The sequence below is a fragment of the Cyprinus carpio genome, chromosome A7 (genome assembly GCF_018340385.1).
Source record: "Cyprinus carpio isolate SPL01 chromosome A7, ASM1834038v1, whole genome shotgun sequence".
In the NCBI taxonomy this organism is placed as follows: Eukaryota; Metazoa; Chordata; class Actinopteri; order Cypriniformes; family Cyprinidae; genus Cyprinus; species Cyprinus carpio.
Genome location: NC_056578.1, coordinates 9,736,589 through 9,753,584, shown reverse-complemented (window position 1 = coordinate 9,753,584; position 16,996 = coordinate 9,736,589). Strand labels below are relative to the sequence as shown.

Sequence of the window (16,996 nt, the reverse complement as noted above, 5' to 3'; positions counted from 1 at the left end):
CAATTATTGTTTTAATTTAAGCAATGAACTTTTAAAAAATGAGGAATACATTTTAAATGAATCATTATGTATAACAAATACTATCACAATGTAAAGAATACAATAAACAATTATGTAACATACAATTTTAAATATGAAATGTATTTTGATATATATTATTTTATTATAACATTTGTAACATTTAAAATTGAATATTATGAAGAAGACAGCATTAATCATACTGTACAACACATACTACCCCAATGTAAAAAATACAATAAACAATTATATAATATACAATTTTAAATAATATGAATTATTTAAATATAAATAGTAATATTTAAAATGTTATATTTTGGGGAAAATACACACACACACACATACATAAAAACACTGATTTTTCATTCAAATTTGCAGTTAATTTTGAGCCAGACCTTTTTTGTTTTTCTATTTTGTGACTGTAATAAAAAAAAAGAAAAAGATAAAATGATACACAAGTGATGGCTAAAATTAGACTGCTATTCATACTGCTTTCAGATCTTTCTTGCAAGATGCATTTTTAACTAGTTTACAACAATCAGGAAGTCAAATACAGGCTCAAATAAAGTTAGTTAATTTCCTGACCTGACTGTGAGGTTAAAAGCCTGGCTTAAGCCCAAGCGGTTTGCAGCTCTGGGTCAGGGTCATGTGATAACACATCCTCGCCCCGTTACTGTCTATTTCCTCTCGACCTCCGCAGTGTCTTTCAAGCTTGACTGATAAATGTTAATGCAAACAGCCCCAAGGATTCAATGCTGTACAGTTCACAAAGGCAGTGATGTACAGGCACATACTTCACCACAGTCAAAGGATTCCTTTATGTATACACTTCCTTCTGCCAAAATACTACTTAAACTATCAAAACCTATGACCTAATCACCATTAAACACACTGGGCTGGTGAGAAAGACTAATTAACTTGAGGCAGAAAGTCTCATTAAAAACTATATAAAACAAATTAATGCCAATAAAACAGTAATGTGACAAACATATTTTATATGCAATAGACTTAACTGTTCATTTTGAGAAATCATTATGCTAATTAATTAAATTCAAGTGTTTCACATGGAAATCACATCATGTGAGAAGTAAACAAGTAAACGATTATTTCTTCCAAATAAACGAAACAAACAAAATAAAATAAATAAATAATTCAACAAGATATATCTAAACAAATGCACTTGAAAACTAAGGGGGAAATATTTTAACCCTATCAAACAAACAAACAAACAAACAAACAGATATATATATATATATATATATATAAATAATAATAATAATAATAATAATAATAATAATAAAAAATATAAAATAATAATAATAATAATAATAATAATAATAATAAAATAAAATAAATGCCCACGAAGAATAATTGTGGAGTGAAATATTGCAAACCTTCCAAATAAAAAAATAATAAAAATAAAAAAAAACTTAAATAAAAAGACAAACAAACAATTAAAATGGGAAAAATCCAACATAAATGTTAATAAATGCCACTGAAAATAATTTTTGGAGTGAATTATTGGCACCCTTCCAAATAATCTATAATAAATAAACTAAACTTAAATAAATAAATAGTAACATATAAGTTAATAAATGCTCCCTCAAAAAAAAAAAAAAAAAAAAAAAAAATTATTTTTATATATTTATATATTTTATTTATTTATTTATTTATTTTATGGGGATTATTGCCACTCTTCCAAATAAACGAAATCCAATATTTTGTTAATTAAATGCCCCGAAAAATTATTTAATAGTGCAACTATTGCCACTGAATGAAAAAAGTGCATTTGTGATCTTGCAGACATACACAGACAAACAAAAACATTGCGTTTTCCTGTGGCCAGCTCTTTTTCCCCCTCGTTCTCATATGGCATATACCCCCCTTCCTCAAATCTTGCCCTGGAGGTCCAATGCGCTGCAGAGTTTAGCTCCAACCCTGATCAAAGTCACCTGCCTGTGATTTTCTAACGAACCCAAAGACATTGATTGGCATTGATTAGCATGCTCAGGTGTGTTTGATTAGGGTTAGAGCTAAACTCTGCAGGAAAGTGGATCTCAAGGTCCAGATTTGAGGATCCCTGGCATATACAGTGCATGCGTTAAGTGTGAAATCCAGCCCCACTATACAAACAAATCCAGTCCGCGTCTTCCATCCGACCAAGACTACATTTAATTCGACCAGAGACCTCTGCTATCATTCTAAATAAGAGCGCATTGTAACAGGGGAGAGGAAAAACTGATTCAGGTCAGAGCACCAGCAAGAAAAACACCAGCTTTAGCACAAGAATGTCCTACATTTAGAACAGAGAAACTCAGCTGCCCGATCTTTCCTTACGCGCTCATACTACAGCCTGGAAGACAGGAAACTCGCTTTCCAAATGGCCACGAGTAGACGACTCACATATCTCAAAAAAGCCACGGAAAGTCTATTTATTTTCATTTTTTAAATGTTGGCCTTTCCACAGCGGCAAAAGTCTGACGGTTTTAGGGAGGGTCTTCGGATAACCTTTCAAGCAGGGTCGAGCAAGGCCAAGGGGAGCAGGAAAGCTGGAGGCAAAAACACACTCAAGCTGTAGTTAACATGCAACAGTCGTCCTAGAAGACGCTTGTAAAAAAAAAAAAAACATCTGATAAGAGTTAAATGATAACACTTTTGTAGAAACGCACATAAAAAACCTAGCCTGCGGTTTAATGTGTATCTGAGAGAGCTATTCTTGATCACAAGCAGCGTTCAAAGAGCAAATTCTTGACGAGAGAGCTGTTCAGTTTTAAACAACCAAAATAAAAGTAAAATTCACACAAAAACCAAAATTCTAAAATTAACTAATCAACCACCAACCCTCACCAAACCCCAAACAGTTTATTACTTTCTTTCTTCTGTTTAACACAAAAGATATTCTGAAGAATGTTGGTAATCAAACAGTAGACGTAAAAATCTAAAAAATCAAATGCCAACCTCAAATTTAAGGTCCAGAAAAAAATAACACAAAATTAATAATTATTTGAACAACTACTTCAAAAAAACAAAAAAACACACTGAAAAATGAGGTCTGAATCCATCTGTTTTGCTTATACAGTAGTTACCGCAAAGAACCATTTTAGCTATCATCAGGTCATAATGAAGTCAACCCAGCTCATTTTGGCTGACTGAGGTATCCCATCTTCGGCTAAGGACACTAACGGTGGAGTATTCACAAGGCCACCATGCTGGAATCTCAGTTAGTATAAACACGGAAAAAAACAAACCAGAACCAGACACCCTTGACTGAGCGCCTTTGTCAGGGACGTTAAAGAGGACAGCTCTATATGCGTCCTTTAACAACACGTTCAGGCTCTGAAATACTTTTTAAAATAGGATAGTTGGTGCTTTTTGGATGTGCATTATTATTAAAAGATTATTTACACATATTTTATATAGCGCATGTTGTTTTCTCAAGGGCACAATAGATACAGTACTTTAGCCTACAGCTTTTCAGTTGCTAATCTAGTTCTTTACCAGTTTCTAGTTCTTTACACTATTGTACATAAAGACAGTATGAAATAGTCTGTCTAAACCATTTTTTTCTGTACTGATATTAATCTCTATCATAACAGAAAAAAGGCAGAATATAAAAGGGCTCCCCATCCTTTAATCTTCTCTCTTTCATTTACTTAAATATACATTAAAGTCTGGAATCTGTACAATTTCTGTTGTTATAAAGAAGTCTCTTATGCTCTCCAAGGTTCTATTTATTTGATCAAAAATACAGTAAAAGCAGTAATATTATGAAATATTATAACAATTTAAAATAACTGTTTTCAATTTTTATTTATTTTAAAATGTAATTTATTCCTGTGATGTAAAGCTGAATTTTCAGCATCATTACTCCAGTCTTCAGTGTCACATGATGCTTCAGAAATGATTGAAAACAGTTCATATTTTTGTGGAAACCACAACACATTTTTTTTCTGGATTTTTTTATGAATAGAAAGTTCAAAAGAACAGCATTTATTCGAAGCAGAAATCTTTTGTACTATAATAAATGTATTATGTTGTATAATAAATACAACACCAGTATAATAAATACAATCACCAGTTTCCAAAGAAAGAATAATCTTAATTCTAAAAAAAAAAAAAAAAACTGCAAACTTTAATCACAGATCATGAATATTCAATACACTTAACCTAATCTGAATTTCAGAAGCGTGTTCATTCACACAGCTTCTGAGCATCCAGCTGCAGGGACGTTTAGTGAGCAGGAGTGATTCCTAACATGCTGGTCAACAAAGTTGATTTGCAGTTGTGGAAATAGCCAGCTGTGCAGTTTTCCATGTCAACAACACATGCTGGTTTGTATGTATTCACAGGAAAACTGGAAAATATGACTATACAGATCTCAATAAATATTTTTGGAACATTTCAAAACAAATCAGAAAGGAAAGTGTAAAAAAAAAATAATTTAAGAAATAAATATTGGTTGCAAAATTGTTGCATTTGCTATAATATTATCAAATTAAATTGAATACGGAATAAAATACAGTACAATGAAAAAGACATATACGTACTTGTATCGGAACAAACCCAGCTCTAAATGCTCATTTTTCATATTGACATTATAATTGAATTTCCACAAGGACAAATATTAATGCTGACATACAGTAACAACCGATCAAAGATTTGCAGCTTTTTATTACAACCACAGTATTGTAATTAAAACTTTTTTTTTTGCTAGCCCTGCTAAAGCCATCTGCACTGCGTTCACCACAGAAACGCAGACATCTGTCTAACCCAAAACATCTTGCTGTCCGGCCAAACCATAATCTACATCACGGGTCTTCAAACTCGGTCCTGGAGGGCCGCTGTCCTGCAGAGTTTAGCTCCAACTTGCCTCAACACACCTGCCTGGAAGCTTATAGTATGCAAGTGAGACCTTGATCAGCTGGGTCAGGTGTGTTTGAGTTTGGAGACCCCCCGATCTACATTGTTTTGTTGCATTATGCTGAAGATGCACAAGACATTAAGTGGATAGTTCAGACAAAAATGAAATGTAATAATTTGCTCACCCTCATGTCATTCCAAACCTGGTAATGTATAACTGATCCCAATAAATATTTTCAGAACTTAAAAAAAAAATAATAATAATAATTTTATATATATATATATAGATATATATATATATATATATATATATATATATATATATATATAATATATATATATATATATATATATATATATATATATATATATTATTTATTTATATATAAAATAATAATAATAATAGTTAAAAAAATATATTTGTGAAATAAATATAGGGTACAAAATTGGTACATTCAGCAAAACAAAACCAAACTAAATTAAATAAAATTAAATAAAACAAAATAAAATGGCGAAAGATTACAATCTTTACTGATGTGTCAATTAAAAATTAAAACAATTTGGCAAAACGATGTTTGATAGGTGGTGGACAGAAAAAAATAAAAATAAAATAAAATAAATAAATAAATAAATAAATAAATAAATATATATATATAAATTAAAAACAATCAGCATATTCAGGAAAAAGTCAAATCAAATAAAAACAAAACAATGTATGAATGAATTTCACTCTTCAGTGGAACACAGATGATGATGTTTGGCAGAATGTTCACACCGAAAAAAATCTCCTTAAAAAGTAGAACATACAAATTTTGCACTAGTCTGAGTCTTACAGTCTTATAGTCTGAAGCAGTACAATAGCTTTAAGTAAAGAAAACACTGAAATGTGAGGCATTATTTACGGATTTTCAGTGAGTAACTTAACCGAACATAGCAGCGTGATCATCCTGCCTAACATGTTATGCATCTCACGAACAAAAAAGACATTCAGAAAAGTTTCATGACATATGGATTTATCATTTTTGGCTGAACTACTCCTTTAATAAATTGCTCCGTATCAGCGGTGGAAGGAAAATGCCAAACCCTGTTACATTAGGCCAACTCTCCCAGAAGACCCCTCAGAGAGCTGCCCCGGCCCGTCCCTACATTCCCCATCATGGCGCTGACAGTTGAGGCACAGAAAGGATGCCTCAGGCTTTTTTATTTTTAGTCAACATCGTCACCTCAGCTCCTCTTCCTTATTAATTCAGGAAACTCTCCAAGTTCATCTGAGGTCTTTTCATCACTGCTGATCTTGGCTGCCACAAACCAGCATGTCTGAGAAAACCAGGTTGCATGCGCTGGCACAGTGCGTTCCCTCTCGCTCTCCAATAGAGTGAGAGCCTGCGCGACGACAGCAGCAGATAACGCACAGAAGAATAATGTGCAACATCCACCCTGAAATATTCTTTTTGTCCCCCAGTGGGTCGGAGAACAATAGGAACGTATGGCTCCCAACTCTCAAGAATTATTACCTCTCAAAGACATCTAATCCCTCAAGGTCACATGTAGTCTTAAATGCGGTAGTGATGAAAATTTGTGGAGGATGAAATTATGTTCCTTCCTGGAGAACATCACTGATGTGTGTATGTGCAGTTTTATAGCGCAAGCTGACTTTGAGAAGTGGGATTTAGCATAAACCCAAGCTCTGCTCATACAAAACTACTTCGATACTGAGATCAGTCTAAGTTCAGAAACGTACCCTTCACAGACATGCAAATGCACAGCCAGTGCTTTGCGTGCATGCCCTCGTTGAACCTAAAATTTGTTTGTGCATCAATGTGGCCAACCTTGGTACTCAAAAGGGCGAAAGTGTTCCCTTCAAACATTTGTGCCATTTAACCAAATGTGTAGCTAGATATAAACTATTAACCAACTTCTCTTCAAACTGTTGCTTCACCATGGCAGCTGACCAGAAGTAGTAAACTAAACACAGAAGATGACAAGCTTCTTAATTTATCAAGTTGAATATGTATTAACTCACCAGAATCATTTGAGTTGCATGTGCCTAATGGGTTGCTGTTCATGTGTTTTTCACAGCTACTGCTTCCAATGCATCATCTGCAAAGTATTGCCTTTAACTTTAAATTCAATCGTGATTCCTTAAATGATTCTGGCAAATTCATAATATGTTATATATTAATATTAACTGATGTACTGTATGTGATGTGTGTATATGTGTGTTCACCAAGGCTGTATTTATTTTTGTTAAAAAATACATTAAAAATGGTGGTATTATGAAATGTGAATACAATTTAAAATAACTGTTTTCTAATGTAATATACTGTAAATCCATTTTTTTCTGTGATCCAACATAACGTGACGAACACCATATTCAAAAGTGACTTGCATAATGCAATTAATGTCATGTGCAAAACACACACATTTGGATTTGTGGCGAATGAGAGAGGCACTCAATTTATTTTTAGTTCTCACAAGCTAGTATTTCAGTTTTGCTTTAAATGAATTTGTTTGGGCTTTATGTTTATACTGGAATAATTATTTTTATAATGAATGCCACTATAATTATTTTATACTTATCTTTTTCATTCACGTTCTGAATATTGCTAAATTTGAAGGATTGTTGTGAAGTAATGGAACTAAAACATCAAACTTTTTATAGTATTTATAACATCTGTAAATATTTTGTTTTATTTACCAGTATTCTTTATTATTTATCAATGTTATAATATGTAAAAAAAAAAAAAAAGAAACATTTTTAATAAAAAAAAAAATATATATATATATATATATATATATATATATATATATATATATTATATATATATAATTAATAATAATAGTTTAAAAAAATTACCAAACAAAACCAAACTAAATTAAATAAAATTAAATAAAACAAAATTAAATAAAACAGAATAAAATAGTATATAGTATAATAAAATGTGGTTTATACATTGATGCAACTCTTCTGTATTTTTTCTCTCTCAACAATGCGATTTTGACCCGGTGTGACTTATTTTACAGAAATATTGTATATATACATATACACACATGCATAACAACAAAAAAACATCACCTGCTGTCTTGATCACCAAGGATGAACGAGGTTACGCGCTTGTTAACCTAGAAAATGCAACACTTCTCAATTATCAAAAGGAATAATCTAGTAGAAAGAAATCTAGAGCATAATAATGTTCATCAAGCACTACATGCAGAGCTTCTGCAGGAGCTCCAGCTGGGCAGCGCATCACTGCTCTCACGGCCGGAGTGTCACCGGATAGAATTTCACTCATATCATATCAGATGGCAAACATCACCCACAACACGCTTGGGCTTGATCAAAACAAGATCCATCAATCTCACACTATAGAATCAGAGAGCAGCTGTACTACCAGGGTTGAAAATATATGAAAAGAGAAACTTGTACACTACCTTTTAACAGTTTGGGGTCAGTAAGATTTTTTTTTTTTTTTTTTTGGAGAAGAAATCAGTATTTTTATCAAGCAAGGACGTATTCAATTTACCAAAATCGACAGAAAAGACATTTGATGTGTTAGAAAAGATTTATATTTCTAATAAATGCTGTTCTTTAGAACTTCATTAATTCATTAAAGAATCCTGGAAAAAAAGTTATCAGAGTTCCCACAAAAATATTAAGCAGCACAACCTTTTAACATTAAGAATAAAAGTTTCTTAAGCGGCAAAACAGCATATTATAATGATTTCTGATCATGTGACACTGAAGACTGGAGCAATGCTGCTGAAAATTCAGCTTTGCGTCATAGGAATAAATTAGATTTTAAAATATATTAAAATAGAAAACATTTATTTTAAATTGAAATACTATTTCACAATATTACTGTTTTGACTATATATTTGATCAAATAAATGCATACTTGGTGAGCAGAAGAGCCTTCTTTCAAAAAAAAAAAAAAAAAAAAAAAAATGTCTTTAACATACAGTTAAAGTCAATGGGGTCCAATGTTGTTTGGACCACAATGTCTTGCAAAATACTTATAAAAAGTCTGTAATTATGGTTATTCCAATGTGACGTGAATGCAGTAAGATGATCAGATGACATTATAACAGAGTAGCAATAAATGGCTGAAGCTGGACAAACAAATAAACAACACAAACGACTTGAAACCAAAATCAATTTGACTTTAGTAGTCCAGAGCTCTCGCCTGTCAGAAGTCGCTGACTAATGCTGACATTTTCCCTAACGTCCTTATTAGGCTCCCGCTCAAATCTGACGAAACCAGTAACAGCCGTTTTACCTGACAATATGAGAGCGCCTCAGACCTGTCTGCTCTCACATAACAGGCGCTGTAAAACCGTTTTAATAAGCTTGAAACCTTCACATTTACTCTACTCAATCCCAGCTCGCAGAAAGAGGGCTGAACGGTTATTACAAATCAGAGAGTTGGCTAGGTAACAGTCTACCATAACATTGGCTAACAATTTCCAGATTTTAAACCTAAATACATGAAGTGTTCAGGGGCCATTTTCCCCCACGAGCCTTGCAAAAGAGCGGCTGTTTTTGACTTGCTCTGGGGGCCTTTTCATGAACAGTATTCACTAAGATTGACTCACATAGCGCTTATAACAGAGTCCTCATCCAGACAGCCTGAAGGAACTAATGTCGATGGTTCGACGCCTGTGGGGCGAAGAAAAAAGAACGCAAACATTGTGAACTTTTAAAATCCTCTAAAGAAACACGCACAAAGTGCTGTACGTGTAATAAAACAGGACTCAAAGCGGGGCCGCAGCCCAACGGCAATGTACTCATAAATCAAGGACCGCATCTGAATGACAAGAATAAGTAACTCTTTTTAAAGTGTATTCCCGTCACAGGTCTGCGGTTTGAATCTGGAAGGGCTGGTGGGTGACTTTTAGCATCGTTATACAGGGCTCAGCGCACTCGTGGGCGTTTGAGGTCCTGCAATGTTTCGGATGGCATGGCGCAGGATATGCCCGGCTAGCTGGCACCGGGGAGCTGGCTTGGCTTGTACAGTCACCTCTGCTTTGCTTCCTCCTGTCTTCATGCTCTACGGAGGCCAAAGGTGCTGGCAGTACAGGCCATCCTGTGGTGACAGGCTTTTTTACTCGCCTAAGCTTCTAGAACTGTTATTTGGTGAAGTGTCTTTGCTGCCTCTCCTAGTTACAATACAAGACATTAAATATCTGTTATGCAAATGCCGTTCAGCCCACAATATGATTGGCTTATGCAACAAGCTTTTTCCTCTTAATCTTCGAATCTGCGTCTAAAACAAAAACCCAAGTAAGAAAATACTATTTCAGTCGTTTTGCTTTTTACTTCAAAATTTCATGTTTAATTCTATAGTTTGTTAACTGCCAATTCTTTGTGAAATTTACTAGTAATTTCTGGTTGAGTTCTAGTTTATACACAATTTTCATTTTCAGTATACACAAGTTTTCAGCTAAAAATTATCAATCCATAAAGAAGATTACATTGAATATTTATATTAATTAACATAATATACATTGGTTAAAAGCACATGCTGCTAGAAACATGTCAACTGGAAGTGATTCTCAAGTATCAGTTTGCTATTTCCTCTGCCAAATCTCCAGAGCACCCCAAGAAAAGAAATCATAATTTACAACTACTAATGTTAGTTGTAAATGTGAGAATGGATATGATGAACTTAAAATCATGAATGCCATAAAATACCCACATTCAATTAAAAAAATAAAATAAAATAATAATAATAATAATAATAATAATAATATATAATAATAATAATAATAATAATATAATAATAATAATAATGACTAATCAAATACACAAAATATCAAATTTATAGATCTATCATTATTTTGGAAAATTGTAATTTCTATTTAAACAAACATTAAACAGACTATATATATATATATATATATATATATAACCAAAAAAATGATATTATTAATTATTTATTACTTTGGAAATTGTCAGAAGAATTTTAAATTTCTACAGTTTTTTTATCAATTTTACAATTGATATATATTTTTAGCAACTGAAATTAAGAATATAATAATAATATTTTTTTCTTATATCACCCACCACTAGCAGCTACCATTTTGCAGTAATGCCAACAAAATAAAAAGCTGAAGCACTTACAATATCACTTTGACGCGATACATAAAAAAAAAGGGCTAAGACTGGTGCTCTGCTGTAAGGCTTGTTTTCACATCGAACACATGGTCAGTAGACAGTGGGCCCCTCGGAAGGGGCACTTCACAAAAACATGAAATCCCATCCAGTAGTGTCGTCAGTGAAAGGTGAGAGAGCAGGGCTCTGCTCCAGACGCTGGGAGACTGGAGGGTGTCAAGCCCCTGGAGGGACAAACCAAAAGAGGCAAGACTACACCCTATTACAGTCAAACCCCTAACAGAACTGTCCTGAGAGGACTGACCAATCCAATTCAGCTTTACATACTGTAGCACATAACTCATTTAAACAATTAAAAATGTATGTTTAGGCTAACTGAGTTCAACCTTCTTGTGCTAATATTTCTCTAGCACCTATTTCCAGTAACACCAAATAAAAAGCGTAAACGTGCTTGATGGGAAAGTTGGACCGGATGATGTGGAAAAGACTCAGTGGCACTCCAGCCCACAGCGAATACTCTCTAAATAAACTTCAGCTATATCCATCTTATATTGAGCTGGTCATTCCCTGAAACACTAGCAGATGTGTGGATGTAACATTCAGTAAGTGACACACTATTTCAAGCAAGTTCTTATTATAGCCTAAACCATGGGCATATTTGACTATGACAGCCTACCAATAAGAAATCGATTGTGTAGCATTTGTAAATGGAGCTGGATTAGGGAGTGAGGGACCATTTTCTAAGTTAGGATATATAGCAGGGGTTAAATTGGAATGGAATGGTCCAGAATGACCTTTAATTCAACAAGTAAAAAAATAAAATAAAACATTTTGATTGAAAAAAAAAAGTTTGATTGTCAAACCAATTCATCCATTAATGCTTCAGTACACATTTTGTCTAAATCAATCAATCAATCAATCAATCAATCAATCAATCAATCAATCAATCAATCAAATCAATCAACAAATAAATGATTTTTTTTTTTAAAAAGTACAAAAATTTGAATTTTTAAAAGGGATAAAAGTCTTTAAAAATAAACATTTAAAAATAAAAATACAAATCATTAAGTAAAAGAATGCATGCCGAATTAGAAAAGAAAAGCTTAATTGATTACAGTGGGGGAAAAAAATACTGAGCAGATATAATCAATAAACCAGCATTTTGAACAACAACAATAATAATAGTAATAATTTATAATAATATGGACAACTTGTTCACAAAACTGTTTGCACTACAAACCATTGGGTTCATAATTAAAATAATACATTAAAATAATATGGTAAGACACAGCAATTTGCAATATCAAGCAGCAAAACGAGCTGTACAGCTAAAAATAGTTGGACACGGAAGAGACCGGAAGCCAGACCCATAAAATTTACAACTGACCGGGCCCGCTTTACAGGAAAAATAAAGTGGATATAAAAAAAAAATCTATTTTTATATCTATATTTTGCTGACTATATATATATATATATATATATATATATATATATATATATATATATATATATAAAGGAACAATAAAAAAAGAAAAATAAACATTTAATTAAAATTATGTCTTATTTTTACAAAATAGTACAGAACTTTATCAGCCATTTACTGGTTATCACAAACCACAAGACATGAAAATAATTAACAGCTTATCAGTATAAGATATAATTTTATATATCTGTGCATACCTAACTGAATCATTTTAATTAGCAGGCATAAATGGTTTTTGAACCAGTTCATGTCTAAAAAGTATGATTCATAACACAGTATAGTAGGTGTCGAGCAGAAGGGCTGCCCCTGAGGCTCAAACGGGATTGAGGTATCCGGTATAAATAGTGCAACGATAAATCTGGATACTGATTCATGACCTAATAAACAACACCACTGGGCTAAACCCATCAAAGCCAAGCCGTAGTTTTTCCACTTGGTCATTTGAAGCACCAGCAGAATCAGATGTACTAGATTAGAGTCTTATTCTGTATTTCCATTTGATGGCAATCAGGTAGTGATCCACTTCACCGGCTTGCTTGCTCAGCAGCAGCAGCAGCAGCGAAGGGAGTTTAGTATGTGCCACACGTGGCAGCCGTGTGGAGGATGGGAATAATAATGAGGGATGGAGCGGCAGTCAGTAAACAGCGGCAGGCTTAGGCAGGTCTGAATCATAGGGATTGATCCCTGTACCAGACAGGTGTCCTGTTCCTGCGCTCACTGAGTCAGGCAGTCTGCTTTGGGCCAGGAGGATTAGCTTGGCCGGATAGATTATGAGGGAGTGAAATGCTATCGGCGGAGGGAGGGGTGGTCGGCGGAGGTTGAATAAAGTAGACAAGACAATGCTTGCTCTATTCCACCAAGTTTCGAGAGCAGTGGTGTGGCCGCACTGCCTCGTTAAGTGATAGCCAATGGACAAAGACGTAGAGAACAGGTGCTTACTGTACTTCACCAGACAGCAAGACACAGAACAGAACACATTTGAGCAGAAAACGGCGAGATGATGAGGGTGTAAAGCTATGAGTAAACGAGAAGAACAGAATTGTCTGGGCTGTTACAGCAGAAAATGGATTACAAGGATCTTAAAGGGTTAGTTCACCCAAGACTAAAAAATTAGCCCATAAATTACTCACCCTCAAGACATCCTATGTGTATATGACTTTCTTCTTTCAGACGAATCCAGTCAGAGTTATATTAAAAATTACCTTTGATCTTTCAAGCTGTTTAATTGCACTCAGCGGGTGTTGCAGTGCTTCAGTCCAAAAGAAGTGAAATAAAAAGCGCCCATCCTTAATAAAAGTTACAAAAGTACAAAGGAGTACAAAACGATTGAGCAATTACATGACGCATGAGATGTTCAGTCATGTTTATTCGCATTAAAACTAGTAGTACAGAGGAAGGAATGATCGCAGTTCACTCGCGCTCTGTTCTGTACAAATCTGCGGGGCGTCACAGCTCAGATACAGGAACCGGAGCTGATCCCGGCTGTTCTAGTCAGTAGCGGCTCTCAAAGGCGTTTATACAGCGATCTGTCATGCCACATCAAAGACAGTCAAAACGGCATTTATTATTTGAATTTCCTGTGGAAAAAAAAAACTGTATTCTTATATAAACTGTATGGTACACATGTGTACCGAACCAAAAGACCTGTACCGAAATGGTTCGATACGAATACGTGGACCGTTACACCCCTAATATATATATATATTCTTATAAATTCTTGTTAAAAATTATTAGCTGAAAGATTATTTATTTTATATGTAAGCAAAATGGATATTCTAACTGAAATACTATTTAATAAGAAACTACATTTTTATAAAATTGCCCAAACATATTATATTTGTATTAAACCAAACCTTATTTAAAAGCCTGTAACTCAGAATTATATATATAAAAAAAAATCCTACACTGACACCTAGCCTTAAACCCCCTGACACCCAATGCATTGACTAGACAGTAGTGTGGGCTCTCAAGATGTGACAGGGAGAAATGCCCTGATGTCTGAGGCTTGATACTTAGCAGACTCAGCAGGTGTGAACATGGTGCTTTAATTTCCCAGAGGATTGATTTGTTTTCGTCCTCAGCATGTCTCCGGGCATTAATGGGGGACTGCGATGTTTGAGAGGCTTCTGCTGCCTTGTCAAAGCACCGGCGTGCTGATGTCCCACAACTATACCTCTCTCTGTTCAAAGTTTCCGCTCTCACCCTTATGCTAAAACACATGCTGCCAAAGCAAAATTTGACAGCGTTCAAATTTCCTACAACAGCCATCTCCACCTACAGTCACAGACAAAGAAAAGCACACACTAGTCCAGTAGTCCAGTAGTAGCCAAGCATATCTGATCAACAAATAAGCTTTTCACATTGACTTCCAAGAAAGGAAACAACCAAAAACTCGGGGACTACTTGTTGGGACATGACTACAAAGCATTGACAGACTTCTGGGACAACAAAGCCGCCGTCGTTTCATTCATGTTTTGGAGTGAATAAATCTAGGAGCTCCTGGGACCCACCGGCAACACATTCAAATGCATTCCTAGGCTTTATAACATCATGCCTTTGTTGATTCTGTTGAAAGACATGCTTGAGGGAAAACAGAACACCTTACACTGCCAGAAAAAAACAAGGCGTTCCGAGCTTAAATGACTAACCTTTCCGAGACAAAAAGGGAATAGAAGGATCTCTCTATCAGTTTTGGACTTTCTCCCAGAGGTGAACAGTATAGCACAAAGAACAGAAGAAATCTAAGGTGTTCTATTATATTTCACCTAGCCACATTAAGGACACCAGCCTCTACTATCTGATACCTACATCTCTGGTAACTGTGGGAATTCACCTGTGCAACACTTTCTACTCACTGCATTATATTAATGGACCCAGTTTCTGACAGACTTTGCACACTCCTGCAACAAAATGTAGCTCATAAATGTCAGCTTGGTCAATAATATTCTAAAAGTCTTGGGCAAAAATCAAAGAAATAAACATCACATTCACTACAACAAAATAATCAAAATACACAGATTCTCATATCCACAAAAAAAACATTTGGACTTTATAAAGAAAAAAATGGTGTTAACAGGTTACAGTGTTTAATTTGCATTAATAGTAGTTTCAATAGTAGACACGAGACTTAAAAATATCTGTGGTAATATAATTTTTATATGGGGGAAAACAAGCTAACTTTTTGTGTAGTCTTGTTTAATTTTACAACTTCATTGCCTTGACAATGTAACGTCTAAAGACCCCAAAAATCTCTGTAGAGATTATAAGAACAATTAAATAATTTTACGCATTTTAGCAGATTAATGTAAAAGTTTTTATAACAATTTTGAAATTCACATGCTTCCGTTCTCCCTTTCTGGCAGCGTGAATACAAAAGACAAAAAAAACAATAAGAACAATTTTACAGCGTGAATACAAAAGATTTAACAGGAAAGTTTTCTTCCTCACTTTTCTAAAATTATAATTTTCCCATTTCTGCTTTTAAATACTCAACAACAACAACAACAACAAAAACTACAGTAAAAATTAGGACAATTTTACAGATCAAATAATAGTAAAGTTTTAACTGAAAATTTTATGTAGGCGCTTTTATAAAATTATAATTTTCACATTTCAGCTTTTAAATCTTTCAATAAATAAAAAGCAGTGAAAAATAATGAGGACAATCTTGCAGCTCAAATTCATAAGTTTTAACAGAAAAGCTTATGTAAGTGCTTTTCTAAAATCATAATCTTCCCATTTCCGCATTTAAATCCTCAAAAAATGACTGTATTTTACAGATCAAACAATACACAAGTTTTTACAGAGGAATTTATATACATGCTTTTACAAAACTATAATCTACACATTTCAACTTTTAAATCCTACAAAAATGACCATTAAAAAATGACAATTCTGCAGCTCAAATTCAGATTTTTGCTAATGACCATAATATTTAGATAATTTTACAGCTCAAATAATACATTATCCAAAACCTGGCAATAACCGTGAATTTTATTATTATTTCAAAGAAAAGAAGGAACAAGTTCAACAACAATTCCAAAAAGTGCCATTGAAAGAACTTAAACTAGTATGGAATCCAGAATATTCCTTTAATGGTTAATAAATGACCTGAGCTAAACGTGTATGGCTGGAAAGAGTCAGAGTTAAACTATCACAAAGGAAACAGGCCTGTGCTTTTGAGCTAATTTATGTGCAAGAAAAGGTGACTTCTCTGCATTTCACAGTTTCATTCATGCCTAAATAGAGAAATCAGGTTAAGGAGAAAAACAGCATTAAAAAAAATAAGATTTTTACTTCAAAGATTCTGAAAGTCTTTGTCTGTCTCCTGTGTCTGCCACAATCCTCACTAACAAAAAGGTTGCCAGACATGACAGCAGGTGGTTCCACTATAGGGCACTGCTGCAGAAATAATAAAGCAGGCCTAACAGGCACCGACTGAACCAGTCTCTTTCACACGACTCGCTTTCTTTATCACTAAAGGGGAATTGGCAGAGTAGACACAGTAATGTGAGAGTGAGTTG

The 16,996-nt window shown here is 34.0% G+C and overlaps 1 protein-coding gene across 2 annotated transcripts in view; it reads right to left on the bottom strand.

The window, feature by feature from the left end:
* Nucleotides 1–16,996, bottom strand: part of LOC109095255 (insulin-like growth factor 1 receptor) — a 72,676-nt gene that overhangs the window by 24,852 nt on the left and 30,828 nt on the right. The gene's annotated exons all lie outside the window — the stretch shown is intronic.